The 17,543-nt window shown below is 43.6% G+C and overlaps 1 protein-coding gene across 6 annotated transcripts in view; it reads left to right on the plus strand.

Moving 5' to 3' along the window:
- Positions 1-432: 432 nt before the first annotated feature.
- Positions 433-17,543, plus strand: part of ZMIZ1 (zinc finger MIZ-type containing 1) — a 469,088-nt gene continuing 451,977 nt past the window's right edge. For 3 of the 6 annotated variants that reach the window (XM_069240175.1, XM_069240177.1, XM_069240182.1), the window contains exon 1: positions 434-715. The gene's annotated coding sequence lies outside the window, so the exon portion shown is untranslated. Of the gene's footprint in view, positions 716-17,543 lie in introns of all 6 variants that reach the window. The other 3 variants (XM_069240178.1, XM_069240179.1, XM_069240180.1) reach the window with 3 other exon arrangements.

A 17,543-nucleotide genomic window follows, 5' to 3' on the forward strand; every position in this document is an offset into this window, starting at 1 on the left:
GAGACAGAATTTGCGGCCTGACAGACTACGAACTGAAAAGTAAGTATGTATTATTTTACGTTTTGAAGACTATGCTAACATTCGTAACCCAGCAGTTTAACTTCTAAAACACTTCTCATGATTTCTTAAACGCGTGTATTTAGTAGCGCTGACAAATTATAAGTAAAAAGAGAAACACGTTGGAAAATGTAAAACAACAAAGGGGCATAACAGAACAATATATAACAGTAAAGAGTCGTAAACAAAATTGGTCGGAAGGACAACATGGAAAGAAAAAAAAATAAAGAAGACTAGCCCTTTAAGGCCACACACTTCTTTGAATCAGGAGCAACAGTGGCCTGTATTCCCTAAGTTCCATTTTCTTGGCATGGACGTGTGTTTATATTCGCAGAGGGAGGGCTCAGACTCGGGTAGTGCGCCGCTCTCGTCCAAACGCAGGGAGGATCCAGGCCAGATTTTACAGGCAGCCGCCGAGCAGGGCCCTGTGGTAATAGAATAGGCAGTGTAATGTGACACTTTAACTTGCTCTGCTCCCTGCCAGTTGATTCACTCAGTCGCCTACTAAGGCTGAGCTCCTTTTCACTGTCTGTTTTGGGTGGGGATAAGGAAAAAGGGGGGACAGTAATACCGGATCGCGCCCTGTACCCCGTGGCAGCGCCGAGGAGCCCCCTCATTGGATTGTGAGCCTTGCCGGGGAGCCTGGAGAGCTCGGAAGGTAAGTTTCACCTCTATTTGCGAGCCCGCAGCCTGCCTGGCTGCTGCTCAGCCTTGGCTGGCGGGGGGAGAGCGGAGGCGAAGGCAGGATCCGGCTGCAGAGACAATGGAGGGAGCGTTTGTACCAGCCAGGGCACAGCGACGGGCTCCAGCGGGGCACATGCCCACAGGAGACCGGGGGAGAAGCAGCATGGTCTGCAGCCGGGCTAGGGGACCCCCCACTTCCTCGCCCGCCGTCCTTCCTCTCTCCTGCCAGTGGCAGGTCAGGTTGTGATTGTACGGCAGGAAAGCATGGGCTGGTCCACTCTAGGAGACGGGGGTGCTGTTAATCTTTACCAGTGCCCGCTGACTTGTTCGCAGTGTTCTAAGGTGTTTCATTGTAGCCTTGTGTTTGCTCAGATTGCTTGTTTTGTGTGTGCGGGAGGCCGGAGTCACACAGAGGCTTGAAAGCTCGCGCAGAGCATGGCAAGCTTGTGAGAGGGTTTCTGCTTTCAGTGGGTGCCACTTCTGTGTGTTTTATTTGTTTTTAATGTGTGAGTTGTGTTTTGCTGGGTCGCGGCAGATCCCATTGCATCCTCCTCGTGCCCCCCTCCCCTTCAGGATTTGGGTGGTTTTACAATTGCTAAAGTAGTTTTTAGGGTTGGTGGTGGAAGGAGGGGGAGGGGAAAGGGGCTGGGACATGTTTCTCGAGCTTTGGGAAGCTGCCTGGGTAAATTCCTTGCAGTCTGGCTTTTGAAAGCCAGTTGGGACCTGGGGGCCTCTCTCGCAGGGCAGGAGGAAGGAGAAAGAAGTCTCCCTCTCTCTCTCCTGTGTACATCTGTCCAGGAAGCCAGAGAGAAGGGGGTGGGGGCAGAAACCCCGAGCAGATTGAAAAGGGGCAGCTTCTGATCAGTGCTATTGTGAAAGGAAAAGGAGGGAAGCTGTTTGCTGCTAAGGGAGACTGGGCTATACCCCGGCGGGAGGGGGGGGGGGGGGGGGGGGTTTGTGGGGGAGGGGAGGTAGTGCAGGCACTTTAAGCAATGTAAACAGAAAGAAAACGACCTATGTTATTTCTTTTCTATCTTGCTGGAGCCCTTCTGTACTTGATATCGGTTGTTTAAAGCACTTTATTGTAATGGTTTTAGGCAAGTGAAAAATACTTTAAGGTGTTTGAAATGTACTCCTTGCTTATAATATTGGCTATCTGTTTAAAGATTGAACACGTTAGTACTTTCATCGCGGGGTGGGGGGCGGGGCAAGGGAATTTATTCTGTATTTTGCATCTCCATTATTTGTAGTATTGCAAGCTTGTTTTGTGGGAGAATCGCTGCAGTTTGCACCTTGGGCTTGTGAACAAGAAAATAATCTGCACTTTAGACGTGGTTTATTCTGTGCGAGTGTGGATGCATTCTGCAGTTAAGGCTTCCATGAATTTTAGGCTGTTTAGGCGCTATGAGTGTTAGTGCCATGCTTGTATTGCTGCGATCTATTGTAGAAATGCGTGAATTATTTTGACATTGTTTTAAACACGTACTATAAGGCATTTTACAGCATAAAATCAATAATGATACTTATCAAGCCCGTGGGGTGTTGTTGTACTGTGTGTACTGTTGTGTAGTTGACCAAACAACCATTAAAGGTGCTTTATCGACAATAAACAAGACAAGAACACATAAAGCCCATAAATGAAATACTCCGCGAATCGCCGTGCTAAAAAACCTTCTAGCGAAGCCACTTTAAGGAGTGTAAAGAGTGAAAATATTGTAATTTCGGGTCACTGTGTCTTTTCTTGTGAGTATGTGCCGCGCAGCTCATTAAATCAGTCGGTTGGGGCGCTTTAATTAATGTAAACAGAAGAAATAATAGGTTTTCGGCCGTGATTTATTGCCTGCTTTTAGGTATCGCCGTGCTATTGATTAATAATGCTAATTGGCCGCTTATAGAGCGCTGTAGCAGCAGTGTGTGAAAGCGCTTCATGACAGACTCCTGGAAGAGGTGCGATTGGCAGAATAGCATTCGCTTTTTCAGTCGCTAAGCCTCTTGTTTATTTTTGGGGTACTTCCTCGCTTTGTTGACATAAGAGGTATACGCTTAAATGTGAAGGTGCCCATGGAATTTCTTCTGGTGAAATAATGCTCCCATTTCTGACACCTTGCGCCTTGAGACCCTTCGGGTGAGTTGCGGGCTTTAAAAATGTTGATTGATTGATTTCCAACCACCCCTCCCTCGGGCCTGATTCTGGGCTTGCCATGCAGCCGTGGCACGGGTGAGGGATGGCACTGCAGTCCATGTTTGATAGGCTCTGTGTACATATCCCTACGCGCACCACTTAATAACCTGCAGACGCCTTTAATGGCGAGCGGTGCGCGAGGACTTGTGACCCCCCTCTTATCTTTCCATTTACCTCCAGCAGGCCAGAAGAGGGCTGCTGTCTGCAGGCTGCTTTCTCAATGCTTTGACATGAGGAGGCAGATTTAACTTGGCAGCCTGAACAAATGCACTCTGAAAGGTTCCCTTAGAGACAGGGAAGAAGGGGGCGGGGGGCTGTATGGCCTGGGGCTGGTGTGTGTGGGGCGGGTAGAGTTTTATAGGGTGCTGCTTGGAGCATTATTTTAATTCTGACCTGCCCCCCCAATGTGGCATCAATGGGGGCTGTGTATATGTTTTATGAGATCTGCAGCGGGCAGATGCATAGGGTTTGAGGAAGACGGTAGGTGGCAAGCAGTGAAGTCCCGCACAAGTGCCAGGGGCCAGAGGGGAAGTTTCTTTAACTGTTTCTCGGGCAAAGATAAGGAACTTGGCCTTGGAAGGTTAATTAGGATCAGTTTCTTCACTCTGTGTGGTGTCCCCGCGGTGGGGGGGGGTTGGAGGCAGGCTGTTGGTATGTTATGGAACGTTGATTAGCTTGGGATGAAATGCTGGTTTGGGGTTGTGATTTATTATTTATTTATTCTTTTTTTTGGGGGGGGGGGCGATACAACCATGGGCGTGAATAGCTTGCGGGATGATGGAAAAAAAGTTTCTCAAGGGTGAGTTTTAGTTACTATGATTATTTTGGTGCGGGGTGAACGTAGGCAATTCAAATGCTGGGCATAATTTGTGTGGTTCCCCCAGTTTTCCTTTGGACCTGGGGGGAGGGGATGTTGTACTCTGGCCCGTCCGTCTTGCCTGTTTTTTTGGGAGGGGAGTGGGGGGCGGGATGTTCTGAACGCTAGGGCCTGGTGTTGACCTTTTCTTGTGTTCCAGCGGAGGATGTTGAAAGACCGGTCAACACACAAAAGCCACATTGAAAGCCGGGCCTGCTAAGGAGCACGTGTGCCTCTCAGGCGGCCGAGTGCACGGGGGGGAGGGGGAGTGGTTCGCCCCCACCCCCTGAATTAGAGAACAGGCATCTATGATATGAAAAAAGCGCATATGCGTTCTGCAATTTTAGATAGTGCTTCAATCGTTTCAAGGCGCTGACGCACTAAAACTATGTATGCACTTGTGCGCCTTGGCAGGAGCCCCGATTCTCTGCCACGTGTTATTCTATTGCGAAGGAAAGGACCAATTGAGTCGTTCAAGTGGACCATGCACTTCTTATGTACTAGTAATTTTCAATCGCTGGTGTGCCCCTTGCTTAAAGCGTATAAGAGCCCAATTGTGATTTGGGTTGCTTCTTCTAAAGCCAATGGCACAACAATCAGTACAAGGCTAGGGGTCATTTAATAACTTGTTCTTCTGATGTTTAATGTAATTAATTTGTGATTGTTTTGAAGCGCCTGTACGCAGGGGTGTAACGAAACATGAAGAGCTATTGAACTCGCTCCCCTTTCTAGGTGAATATGACCACATGGTTGTCCCCTGCTCAGAGGGGAATGCCTCAAAGTGATGTGGTGTGCCCCTCAAATTAATAGGTTTGTCTCATCATCATACTGACAACTTATCTCAATGACTCATTTGTGGAAATCTAAAAAAATATAATTTGGAAACTGGACATTTTGCTTTATCCTACATCTTGAAGTGGACTGATGTCTGGAGTTAGTGGAGGTTCTGCTAATTTAGAAGTCAGGAAAATCTTTTAGGACCTCTGAGGTTTCGTTCTGTCTGGCTGATCCCTTCCTTGGCTGAAACATGTTGCCTTAATGTTCACCATTGTTCCATCTGATCCTGATTCCAAGTGGCCAGAGACCCAGTCTCAGCCAATTGGAACCTCTCAGAATAGAAGTCTGTGGTGATTTGTTGTATGTTTTGATTGACAAATCTCTTTCAGTCCTTAAACGTCCATCTTCTTCAACTGCTTTAGGTGCCTTCTTATGTTTCGTTTTGGTGACTTGACCACGAGTGGGCCGTTCGGAATGTGGCAGGACCCTCACAAGCCATTTGTATGTTTTAAACGTATAATATGTCTGCTTCCTTTACAGCATATTTTCTTTGCTGTTTGATCAACTTAATTTCCATTGAGGCATTCACTTTCAAGAGACTTTGGCATTAAGACATTAATGGAAGTAGTTGGTAGCCTCTTCCAGCCCAACAGAGCCACCCAGCAGCCTTTTTGTACTAGTGGCCACTTAATTCTAGATCCCTTAGCTGCTCCATCACTTTACATTTGATTACTTATTGGCTTCTTTTCCAGAGGAGGAAGTTGATTGGTTGGAAGTACGAATTGGGGTAATAACTGGGCAGAGGCTAAGATGTTAACAGGAGTCCATAATGTCTTGCTCGTCTGCTTTTGATATTGTGCTCAACATTGAATCTTCTGTTTTTGTAAAAGCAGAGAAGAAAACGAAGGGCCTAACATAGATCTCGGCGAAGCGGTTACTCCATTGCAGTAGTGACAGATATCGCATCCTCCAAAATCTAAATGCCATTGTTTTCTATGATATTTAGATTTTAGCTGATTGGCTATCCGTCACTGTTGCAACAGATTAGGTTCTAAATATTGTAGTTTTAATTGTGGGCACAAGTTGGTTGATTTTGAAGCATTTTTCTAGGCAGAGAGTAGTGACGCATTTTTACCTTGTGAGCTCTTAACTGTATTGTTCTCAGTCAATTTCACCACCTTCTCCAGCATCCCTCTGTTTCTGTATGAGAGCATTGCAACTCTCTGATTGGTTGCTAGAGTTGTCTTCGGATGGCCAAACACATAAATTAACGAGCGAGTCTTGACAGAGAAACCCCCTTGGAGGCCCTTTTCCCTCAAGTCCTCTACAATTCTGAAACTATGCTGCACTTCGTCTGCAGACTTTCTTTCAATAGTGCATCTTCACACTTTTTTGCGTCACACGTAGCCAGGGCTACCTAGGATTTAACACCCTTCAAGTTCTGCCAAGGTTATTTGCAGGGTCTGATCTATCAAGTTTTAAACGATCCCTCCCTGGGCGCTGCTCTTACTTAGCTTAGCAGTGTATCCTGAAAGTCTCCAAAGTCCCAAGTTAGTGCAAAGCCTGCACGTTTGTTGACTTAGAATCATTATCATTCCAACATGTAACAACAGTTGCCTAATTACTCATGCCTGGGAGGTGTGGAGGTTTAAGGAATTAATACTGTTTATTAGTTTGCTAAATGGTGACAGAATGATTTATTATTTTTTTATTTTGGGACAAGTTCGAAGTAAATTCTGCAGGTTACATTGTTGCAGCCGGAACGTCTGTGATAGTTTTGTTCTTCGTCCCAGACCTGAACCTGTAACCAATTGATAAACTGGAGGTAAATTGTGCTGTTTACATTGTTGCAGATGAAAAGTCTGTTGTAGATGAATCTTTTTCAAAACCCTTGACCTGTAACTATTAGAGTGTCAAAGTGTAAGAAAATATATAAGATAGTCCTTCCAATAAAATACTTTATGCTGAAGATGCAAAATCCTCCTAATGCAGAGAATGTATGGCGAAATTATTGCAAACAAAAATGTTCCTTTTCCAAAATAGCCTGTTCTTGATCATCGGAATAGTACATTGACTGAAAAACGTCTCTGCACTTTTACTAGTTTGAGGTACTTGCTCTTTTGGTCTTTCTATTGTTTCGAACATATGAGGATGATATGATATTCGCACCCTTCAAATGTTGGCAAAATTATACCTTTCTAATGGCCCAGAGTACACAAATTTAACAATAAATGTGTGGCTTTAAGGTATTTAATTACCTTATCAGAATATGCAAAGAAATTTGCAGATTGTGTAAACGTTTGTGCTTTAACTCTGTTCAGATTGTGTCTTTTTCTGTTTAGAATTTTGGGTAGTATGCCTTAGGGCAATGAATCTAATTTAGAAATTATTTTATGCATTTCATTTGGGCGAGATCTGGTTGCAAGAAGATAACTGAACCCGAAGTAGGACAAAACAACATTTGCTCTTTATTTACTTATTTATTTGTGATTGGGGAAAGTGCTTTAAGCTTCTGGGTAGCTATCATTTTCCTCATGGAAGTAAACCCCTTTAGCACATACAAATATTATTACTGTTTGAATCAAATGTGAGGAGACTAGACTTGCGTCTTTAGAAATGTGTTATTCCGGAGTACACCCCAAAAGCTACTGTTACAGTGCAGTATCGAATCTTCAAGGTGTAGTACTCCCGATTAAAATGAAGGTCACTCGAAGCACTTTACATCAGGCATCTCGTCTTTCATGTTTGTGTTCAAGCTACATTTATGATTCAAATGGAATCTGTATGAGACGTGTATGCCAGTCTATATTTAAGTAGCATGTGGGGTTGGCCTTGGGCTCAATTTGGTCTCGAATTGAATCTTTACTTTCTGCCATTAGTAAATGCTGCTAACCTTTACTTCCTATGCACTTTTTTTTGTTTGTGACACCAGCATGACAAAAGAATATTCCTCCCTATAACACGATATTCCTGAATATTCAGTTTCTTTTTTCCTGCAAGATTCTTGTAGCTTTGAAAGATTCAAGATGGTACTCTTGTTTCTGGTTCCCAAAAAACGCAGTGCGCAAGCGAGACCTCCCTCTGGCCACTTGAAGTCTTCAGCAGCTCTGGATAGCCAGCCCTTCTCCCTCAATTGCCTCTCTTTCTTGCTGTTGGTGCTCCCGTTGGGTTACGGGTGGACTCTGCACACTTCCTCAGTATCACCCACCAGAAGCTGCAGTGATTACTTCTGTTGACTGCTCTGAAAGTGGTCTGGTAAATGATTTTGGGAATTGATCTCTCTTGCACCAGGTTTGTTATATGGTCTCTGTGATGACTCGAGCGACATTTACAACCTTGATAGCTATCAATTTCTGGCGAGGTTTTAGGATCCATGGCCCTGATAACTCTTTACAACACGCTTTGATTTACAAGTGGACTTAGGCAGAGGCTTTAACACTGTTCATCCATTTTTGTGTGCTGTGCTCTTATGGAGCAAAATCCACAGCAAGCAAAGAAGCAAGCAAGTACCGGTTTGGGGATTGAACACTTCTTATGTGTCGCGTGTGGTCAATTGCTTCTTCTAGAGTTCAAGTGTAGCTCCTGCTATTGGAGTACTTTGTGCATTCTTCAGTTTTTACTTTGGAAGTAAATATGATCTTTTCCTAAAGGCCAAGGAGGGTATAGTCCTTATGTCTGTTGTTCTCTAGTGTTTCCTTTTTCTAGAGTCCTGGAGACAACAAACTTTTTCTGGACTTCTGCTGGAGAGAATGTAGCTTCCCTTATAGGCAACTAAGCAGAGAGTTATTTTTTCTAACTTTGGGAGGGGTATTGCTTGCTACCTGCTTTGGTGGTCATTAGGTAGTTTATTTCAGAGCCCTGGGAGGAAGGTTATCCACCCAGCTATGATTCCTTCCGAATTCTAGGTTGTATATCATTTTGCTGTTAGGAGTTCTTTTTCCTGGAGTCCTCAATTCTCTCTGTTGTATGATTATTTCTTCTGCTTTTCTGGGTTTCCTCCTTCTTGAATCTGGTAGGTTCTTTCTTGCAAAGTTTTTACTGTTGTGTCCGATGAGGTGCCTGGTTCCAAATTACGAAGGACTTTATATCAGGCTGTATTAAGAGCTCCAGTGCTCCATGTGGATTCTAGAATGCTCGTGTTGAAGACTCCATGTTTGATCTCCATTGGCCATTTGGGCTAGTAAGGAATGCGTTTGTCAGAGCTGTAAGGCATGATGGCGGTATCCCACAGATTTTCAAACTTCATTTCTTTATGCTTAGTGCCTTTTTAAGTTTGACTATCTAGCTGACCTACACCTTTGCTCCTGGCAGCTTTTTTTTGTATTCTTTCTTCAGCGGGATGGAGAACTGTTGTCATAACGACACATGCTAACCTAAATTGTGGGATCTTGGCTGAATCGCTATGTGCCCCTTTGGTTTCTTCTCACTTCTATGTTCGACTTGGTAGCCCTTTAAAACAAATTCACACCCTAGAAATTCAACTACTTCCTTATTTGAGATGTCATATCTGTCCATTAACACTGAAAAAACAATTCTATTGGTGTTACTGTGAGTTATTTCTGCTGCTGAATAGTCTTCTTATTGTTAACTCTGAAAGGCTGGGTGATCTGTGGTGCTAATCAAATCTAAACTGATCACACCAAACCCGAGGGAAGTGCACTGCCTTTCGCTCCATCCAGCAACACCTTCATGACTGGCTGCATCACTTAGAGAGCCACTAGAAACAGCCCTCTTATGAGCAAATAACCACTTTAGACACACATTGTCACACTGCAAACCACGACTTTGCCATATTAGAACATGAGAACTGCAATAAAGGTAAAAAACATTTCTATGAATTTCTCTTGGTATCCAGCACTTCAAAATCAGGACAATTTAGGAAGGATCTGAAGATGTCTAACTTTAGAGATCACCCCATCTCTGAACAAGGGGATTTACCACTTACAAATACGGTGTTTGATTTAAATGGCCTAGGTCACTATCTCTGTGTTTACACCTCGATTCAGCACTCCATTTCTTAGTAACTGTTAGTGTTCTGGATCTAAGGAAACTTACAGCTCAAGAAGGTGAAATCACCAGCGATTAGGCGTCTAATATCCCCATATGATAATATCACCTGTATTTTTTAGTACCCGAGGTTTATAAGAAAAAGTTTCCATTTCTGAAGCCCGAATGGTGGCTAGGCCCGGATAGCATGTGTGTGGTTCTGTCCTTTTTATGGTTTCCATGTAAAGGGCTGTCACATAACAACCCCATACCAAATCGGCATGCCTGTCTGGAGGATTGAATTTCAGTAAAAGCTGCATGGTTCAGTGTGATGCCCCTTTGTCAGGGAGGTTGTGTAGTAGGCACAGAAGCTAACAGAGTTTTACTAAAATAATAAGAATAAACCAATCTTTTCAGCAGAAAGTCCGGGAAACTTCAATAGTAATTCAAAGCTTGGCAACTAATTGGTTCCCACACACCCTCCCATCTTCCCTGCAAATTATAGTTGGTTGAACAATCACTGAGGATACTTCGATGCTATTTGTTGACCTTATGTACAAATCTGAGCAGGATTGACTCCACCTTTCATCCGTTCAACCCCAACAGTTTAAGTGCGATTAAGTTGGTAATAACATATGTTTAGACATGATGAGACCGTTCTGTTTGTCATGTTTGATTTAACTTGTCTGGCTTCTTAAAACCTGAAAAAGTGGTGTTGTGGACAAACGCTTTCATTGCATTCTTGTTGGCCCATGCTTTGTTCGATTAAGGCGCTATGACGATAAGGGTGCTAGGCTGTGGTCCTGTCACCATTGACATGTGCTGATCGGGAGCTTATTCTGTGAGGTACCCTCAGACAGAGTCACTTATATGCTGTTTGGGAGGTTAAGCCCACGCTTATTCTGAATTTTAGGTTTTGCCTGGAAAGTCTTTTGTTTTTAATAAAAAAAAAAAATCTTAAAACGGTTCACATCCCGCCCACAGGCTAAACATTACTTACCATTTGTAGGCTTCACCAGTCAGTTTCCTTTTCTTGCTTCTGACTGGTTAGCAGCCTCTTCTGATGTCATCAAGCAGAACTTTCTCATGTTTTGTCGGTGGTTCCCTGGAGTTTAGACAAAGTACCCTTTCCTGTTGGCTGACAGTGGCTGACAGTTACTGTCCTACCCTGTCTTTCCACTGCCCGTGTGCTTCAGAGATAGTATTTTTTTGCTTCTTTTGTCCCCCATTCCATAAAATACATGTGTTTGTTTAGCACAAACTCGAGCGGAGGTAAGGGAGAGCTTTACATTAGCACCATTTGTATTCAGATGGACAGGGAGAGATTAAGCAATTTGCCCTAGCTTCAAAATCGGCTCCTCTCCCACCCGCTTCATAGCTCAGTTCTACTCCCTACCTCCTCCCCTGCACATTCCACATTGTCCACTTTTACCATCATTTCCTTATGAGAGAAATATATTTCTTTTTATTTACAAAAAAGTACAATATCAAGTAAATTAAGTGTAACATGTGATATTTTATAGCAAATGGGTCAGGTCACAAGTACTTCTGTTTCTTTTACGTTTTTGTTTCTGATTTCTCTTTCATACCCCACTTCGTTTCTTCGAGATTATATGTATATTTTTACTTTAGTAAATGTGCCTTTGCTTTTGTTATATTTTGCAATGAAGTAGGGTGGAGAGTATCGCAAGGTGGAATTGTCCTACCTCTGTCTTTATGACACTTCTCTGTGGTCTTGTTTCTGTGTCTGATGCAGTGACATTGCTTGCTCTGGTTGTGTGCTAGTTATATGGAACAGTGTTTCTATGCGTTTTAGGGGGTGAGCAAAGAAAGAAGAAGACATAGGCCCAGCCAGAATAGTTTAGTATATATATTATTTTAAGGCTGCAGCTTCACTCCATGGATGCCTGGAATATGGGGGATTCAACTGTGGCATTCCTCTTAGACGTTGGCACTTACTGTTGCTTTTATGATCTGTGGCTTACAGTATCTTCAGAAAATCTGGATCTGTTCTCGGACCCTCCCTGAAATTCAATACTTTGCTGAAATAGGCAATTTTAGCTTCCAGCACGTGGATGTACCTGAAACGGCACACAGGGCCAGTCAGTCAACAGGGGTGGAGCTATGTAGGAAACCAACAAAGGTGCAACATTAAAGGGAGAAGGGCTGTGCTATATCAAAAGGCTAGTCGTGATAAGTGGAAGAGCAGCGCTAACAAAAGGACTGGGATGTAGGAAACCATAAGATGGCAGTAAGGTAACAAGCATTGCCAAATCCAATAGGTTTCGCTTACGTGAAATCTGTTAGCTTTGTCAGTGTTTTTTTATTTTTTTTACACGTTGCATGACAGTTGAGCTGCTGTGCAACTTAGCTTAAAGTAAAATAAATCGCTATTACGTAGCCAGCTTTGACCACGTCATAATGTTTTTAGTTAATTTAAACCATGTTCCACAGCAGCTCAACTGTTGTGAAACATGTAAAAAAAAAAAAAAAATTGACGAAGCTAATAGATTTCGCATTGGCGAAACCTATTGGCCTTGTCAATTGCTTGTTGGATGTGAAGCCCTTATGGCATTCAAAACAGGACCTAATGTAAACCAAACCTCTCATTTGAACTGTTATTTATAGGTAGCATTATTCTAGAACGTTTAAAAAAAGAGAAGGCTCGGTGGCTTACGTGAAAGATCTGCACTCTTCCCACTTTGGAGTCTTCAAATGTTTATTAACAAATAGAAAAAGGGAGATGCAAGAAACGGGGTTCTTCTGGCATCCCGCGAGCATAAGGCTAAAGCATTCAAATTTGTATCCTCAGACGTCAATTTGAGATCATGTAATCAAAATAAAGGTGCTGCACAGAGATATAAGCTACAATTGTGTGGTAGTAGTACAGAGTCAACCTGCCAAGTCGGACAAAAATGTCAAATATTCGGAGTTGTGCAAGCTATTCAAGAATTTCACGTGTCCGATGCCAGGCATAAGAATGAGGCTTTTCAGGTCAGAGACTGGCACAACTTAGCATTGATTAGCAAACAACTAAAAATCCTTAGGCAAATGAAGTAGGTTGGAGTATTCTCCCTACACTAGCTACCAAGCCTTTTTTGATGAGTTCTGTATGTTGAAGGAATTGGTAGTGGAGTTTCTTCATAAACATAATCATCTAATTTTCCCCTGTATTGTTGGACATTATTCTGTCAGGGTATCACAAACGCCATACACCTCTGTGAGGGGGGGAGGGAGCCAAATCTTTTTACGTAGGATTGTGTCCATATTAAGCTATAGTGACTGGAGAGCTCTAGGGGGTACAAGGAGTCAACTTAAGGTGGTGATGGTATGTATATGTAACGGCATAAGAAAATGGTTCATAGCTAAAAGTCTATAAAATCCTTTTCTACACATGTTTAGAATTGTTGGGGCAGTCTTGTGTCTTAGTGAGGGTGAAATGCAGTCCATAGCGAACTCTGATCGATATGGCATAATCATAGGAGTGCAATTGGGTTGGTATTTTCTTTATTTATTTTTGCACCTGCTAGTGGACGTATCGTGAAGCTGAGTGAGCTAACCTCCTGGGGCGTTCCTTAAGGCTGCGGGTCCTGCGGTGGAATCCTACCTTGTAGCAATATTAAATTGTTAATGGTTAGATATGTGCTTGACCCTCTGGCAGACAGACATAGCATTTGTAGAGACCACTCTTCTTCATGCTGGATTTTAACAGTGCTGGTCAGAGCACACTGATATTATTTTTGAAGATACTTGGTGAGTATGAACCTTAGATCCAGAGGTAACAGATGCAGTTAGTCCTGAGCCTGTAAACAAAAGGAGGGACGTACAAGGAAGGTTGCGATTAAATTTGGATACTGTCTGGAAAACTTTACTCTTGCTCCTCAAGTTGCAACATGACAAGTGAGGACTTGCATTTGTAGACAAATAGCCCAGTGGTCTAGGAATTTAGGAGTAAGGGCGCCAATGAGCTGGAATTCACTCAAGCCCACCTTGGGATGGAGAACAAGTGTTAGGGTCTCTTTTATTGGGCACAGGCTCAGAGGCATGACTTTTTCATGCCCACCCGCAGTGTGATTGTTGGACATATCTTACTTTGTACCTGTGCAGCAGCCAGGTGCCTTTTTCTTGATCTTGGCTGTTTTTAAGCTTCTTCCCCTAGAGAAGGAAAACATTGAATTCAGCTGCCCGATCCCAGTGGATATTACTGAATTTCTCAAAGCTACAAAGGACTAAGCTGTGGGTGCATGAGAAGGTACATATAAGCCCATCAGAAGTCCCGAACTGCACCTCTTACTGCTCAGAATTCATATAAAAGGTGGCAGTGTAATCATAGTACGAGGTCACAAGATGCCAACAAAAGACACCTTCACAAAACCAAACCATGGTCAGTTCTCCCACACTTAGGGCCATATGTACGAACACATTTTCCCATAGACACAGAATGGGTAAAAACCTTTGCTACATCTGGCCCGTAGTCCCTTCATGGCATTGACTCAATTTTTTTAGACAGTAAAAGTGATGATAATTTGCTGTGCTTGTAAAGTACTATACCATAACGTATCAAAGAGCATATGTTCATAGCCAGTGATAGTCTGGAAAATCACTTCCATGGATAAGGCCCACCCTTTCCAGAAGAGACCCTTCTTTCTGTAGGGGTTCTAGGACCCGTAGAGATTCACCCCCCCCCCCCCACACACACACACACACATACCCTTGTGTCTCTGCTTGAACCCTTATTCCTTTGGTTCTCAGTAGGTTTTTGCCCTACAATTTTAGAAAAATCAATAGCCTTCTGATGGGCAGATCATGGGCATTGGAACAACGGGGGCGTGTTAAGGTCAAAGTGCCCACCAATAGTGACAGAGGTGGGAACTGATCATGGCACATTGAAGCCTTTCCTGGTAGCTCCTAATTTCTTCCCTAGAATGCACCGTGGAATTCCACAGCCACGGAAGAAGGGAATTTTATGCCACAAGACGCCTCCAATCCTTTACCGTTTTGCTCATCAACAACAACAAAAAATGACGCGCATATTCTCAAATGTCTGGCTTTAAGAGCTGGGTCTTGTGCGACGTGTATCTAAGGAGAAGGAAGACGGAGGTTGAAAGTCGGTTTATCCCCTGCATTGTTCTGTTTCCTGAGAGGAAGCAGAGCAGAATTTCATGATTTGGCAGCAGACCTGGGGGCGTGTTTTAACCGCGGATTTTGGCGGCAGATCCGTTCACCAGCACGCATGCCTCCAACGGTGTCTCGTGCCCGGAGTTCTGTGTTGCTTCTGAGGCCCTCACAGTGTCAGGTTACAGGCATTAGTATCTGGATTCTTAACGGGGAATAATGTAATGCTTTATTCGGTTTAAACGGGAGCACCCACTGCACTGACTGGATAAACATAGAGGTGAAGGTTGCTGACTGGTTTGTGTGTTATTAAATTAGTGTCTAAATGACACACCGCGCATAATCGGAGACACTAAATTATTTTGCGCATTTATAGGTTATTTTATGGCCTTTTGAACTCTGTCTCCGTTTTGCATTGCCTGATTAGCGTTTCTTCAGGTCTCCAGTGCTTCCTAGTAGGCTGCTGATTAACACGTTAAAAGGCTTCCTATACTGTTGGGTAGAAGATTTTGCCCATGAAGCGGATACTGAACTTTGCAACATCACAAAATAAAACGATGAACAGAGTGTTAAAACTTTTCAAACAATCATCCTTGGTCACAGATCTGGGTTTCGTCCACGGTTATTTTGCTTGCCATGTCACCCCAGTTCGACCCAGCCATATGCAAATCAGTCTTGACATGGGAGAAGTCCAGCCTGACCCGCCAGGGCAGGTCCCCCTTGGACAGGATTCAAGCATCCTGGCACCGGTTTCAGGGTATCACCCTTCATCAGCCAGGCTAGCTTGAATCTGGTGGCACAGCAAGCAAGGGTCTCATGGGTGGGCATACCCTAGCCACTTAGGACGCACATAGCAACATCACAAAATAAAATGATGGACGGAGTGTTGATTTTGTTTTGTGATATTGCCTTGTGTGCCCTTCGTGGCTAGGGTAGGCCCAGACGTGGGTCCCTTGCTCGCTGCGCCACTGGATTAAAGCTAGCCTGGCTGCTAAAGGGTGATACTTTGAATCCAGCCTCAGGATGCTTGTTTCCTGTCCCGGGAGAGCCTGGCAGTTCAGGCTGGACTGTTCCCATAGAGAACAGGGTCAAGACTGATTGGCATATGGCTGGGTCTAAACTGGAGTGACGTGGCGAGCAAAACAATCATGGATTAAACCCAGACTGTGACTGGGGATGAGTGTTTGAAAGGTTTCAACACCCCATCCATCATTTTATTTTGTTTTGTGATACTGAACATTGACCTCTGTAGAGTCCACTTTGCTGCTGTCATATCTCGACATCTGACTCCACGACGATGCACTAGGGCAGTGATTGGCGCTGCACATGCTCACCCCCTACACTCGTCTGCGGAGCAGTTTAAGATGCTTCACAAGGGAACCAGACTATCTGGGAGGACATAGTACCGAAAAGGATCCCAGTAAATGATAATGTTTTGTTAATAATATTTATGTATGGCTCACCGTAATTTTTCTGACATTTCTGCACATTCTTTAGCCGGTGGCCCACTTTCGTGTGGAACTGAGAGGCCTGTCAGTCAGACTGAAGGACCCATCATTTGGTAGTGTTTGTTGTACGTTGATGGGACTGTGCATGCATTTAGACCGTGTCACATGTCATTGTTTAAAGACAAGCACCCTCCTTCACTCAGTTTATTGAGCAAGGATTGACTTTAAGGGAATTAGATTAATGCTGCCCTGAAATCTTCTTCTTTCAGTTTTAAATTCCATCTTCCTTATCTGAGGATCCACTGGTCCTATCCAGTCTGTCCATTTTCACTCTGCCCTTGACATTGAAATCATGGTTTCAAACCTTCTGAGTGGTTGCTCACTTGTATTGCCCATTCGTTTCTGTCATATTATGCTTCTGTTACAATTTTTTTTTACTGCTTATACTCGTGGGTTTTTCTTTGTCCCCTGTGACACCCTTATATGGAGAAAAGTAATTACTCCCCCCCCCTCCCCCAACATTTACACTTTTAACATAGAAACCCCGTTCATACATTCTTATTGTTTGTCATGTGCTTGCTTCCTTTATTGATCACAGTGGTTTTCTTCCACCAAGCACTTTCTTCTTTTCTGTGTTCTTTTTGAGATTCTGGAAACACACGGGGTGGTTATATTTTAAACTTGAAGTATCTTGGTTTGCCATCCTCTAGCTTGCCTTCAGTCTCTCTTTACCCTCTCGAAATATGGTTTCCCAAACTGGATGCAGTATTCATGACTAGGCAACAACAATGTTGCGTGCAGGTGCTGGCGCAACTTCATTTTTCCTATTGGTTGTTTTGCTCGTTATGCGCATCCTCTTGTTTGACTTCTAGCTCCACTTACCTTATAGTCTGTTGTAATTTCACGTATATGGTGCTCGCATAGTTCGCGTAGCCTCACTGTCTACATTTTTTTTAAGTCCATAAGACCGTTGGCATCAACCATAAAAAAAACAGATGTAATTGACTCATGTTTGCTTTGTTGTTTAGAACTGTACCTATGCTTATGTCTTCTTAAACTCTGCACCATTTGAGTGTATGTAGGTTCACTTTATTTTCCTCCAGAATGCATAAGAGCAACTGGACTTAAATGTGGATTTGGTGTGAACGGTTTTTGAGTAGTGGGTCAAGGAGGGCAGATTTTGTCTAGTGACGAGCTGAATCATGTTTGGTAAGGTGATAATGGACAACAATTTTGGGGCCTTTGGGCATGTGCACATGTAGTTGGGAGAACCAGCCGGACTTCTGAATGGAACGTTAGACCAGAACTGTGAAGCTATACTCTCCTAAAGGAAAGTTAAAATATAAAGTGTTTGAGTCGAAGTGCTTTGAAGTCTAAAAACCCGAGGCACAAGATGAAGGCCACCAAGGTTCTACTTCTTTAAGGGACAGCCATTCAA

The sequence above is a fragment of the Pleurodeles waltl genome, chromosome 6, assembly GCF_031143425.1.
Source record: "Pleurodeles waltl isolate 20211129_DDA chromosome 6, aPleWal1.hap1.20221129, whole genome shotgun sequence".
NCBI classification, from domain to species: domain Eukaryota; kingdom Metazoa; phylum Chordata; class Amphibia; order Caudata; family Salamandridae; genus Pleurodeles; species Pleurodeles waltl.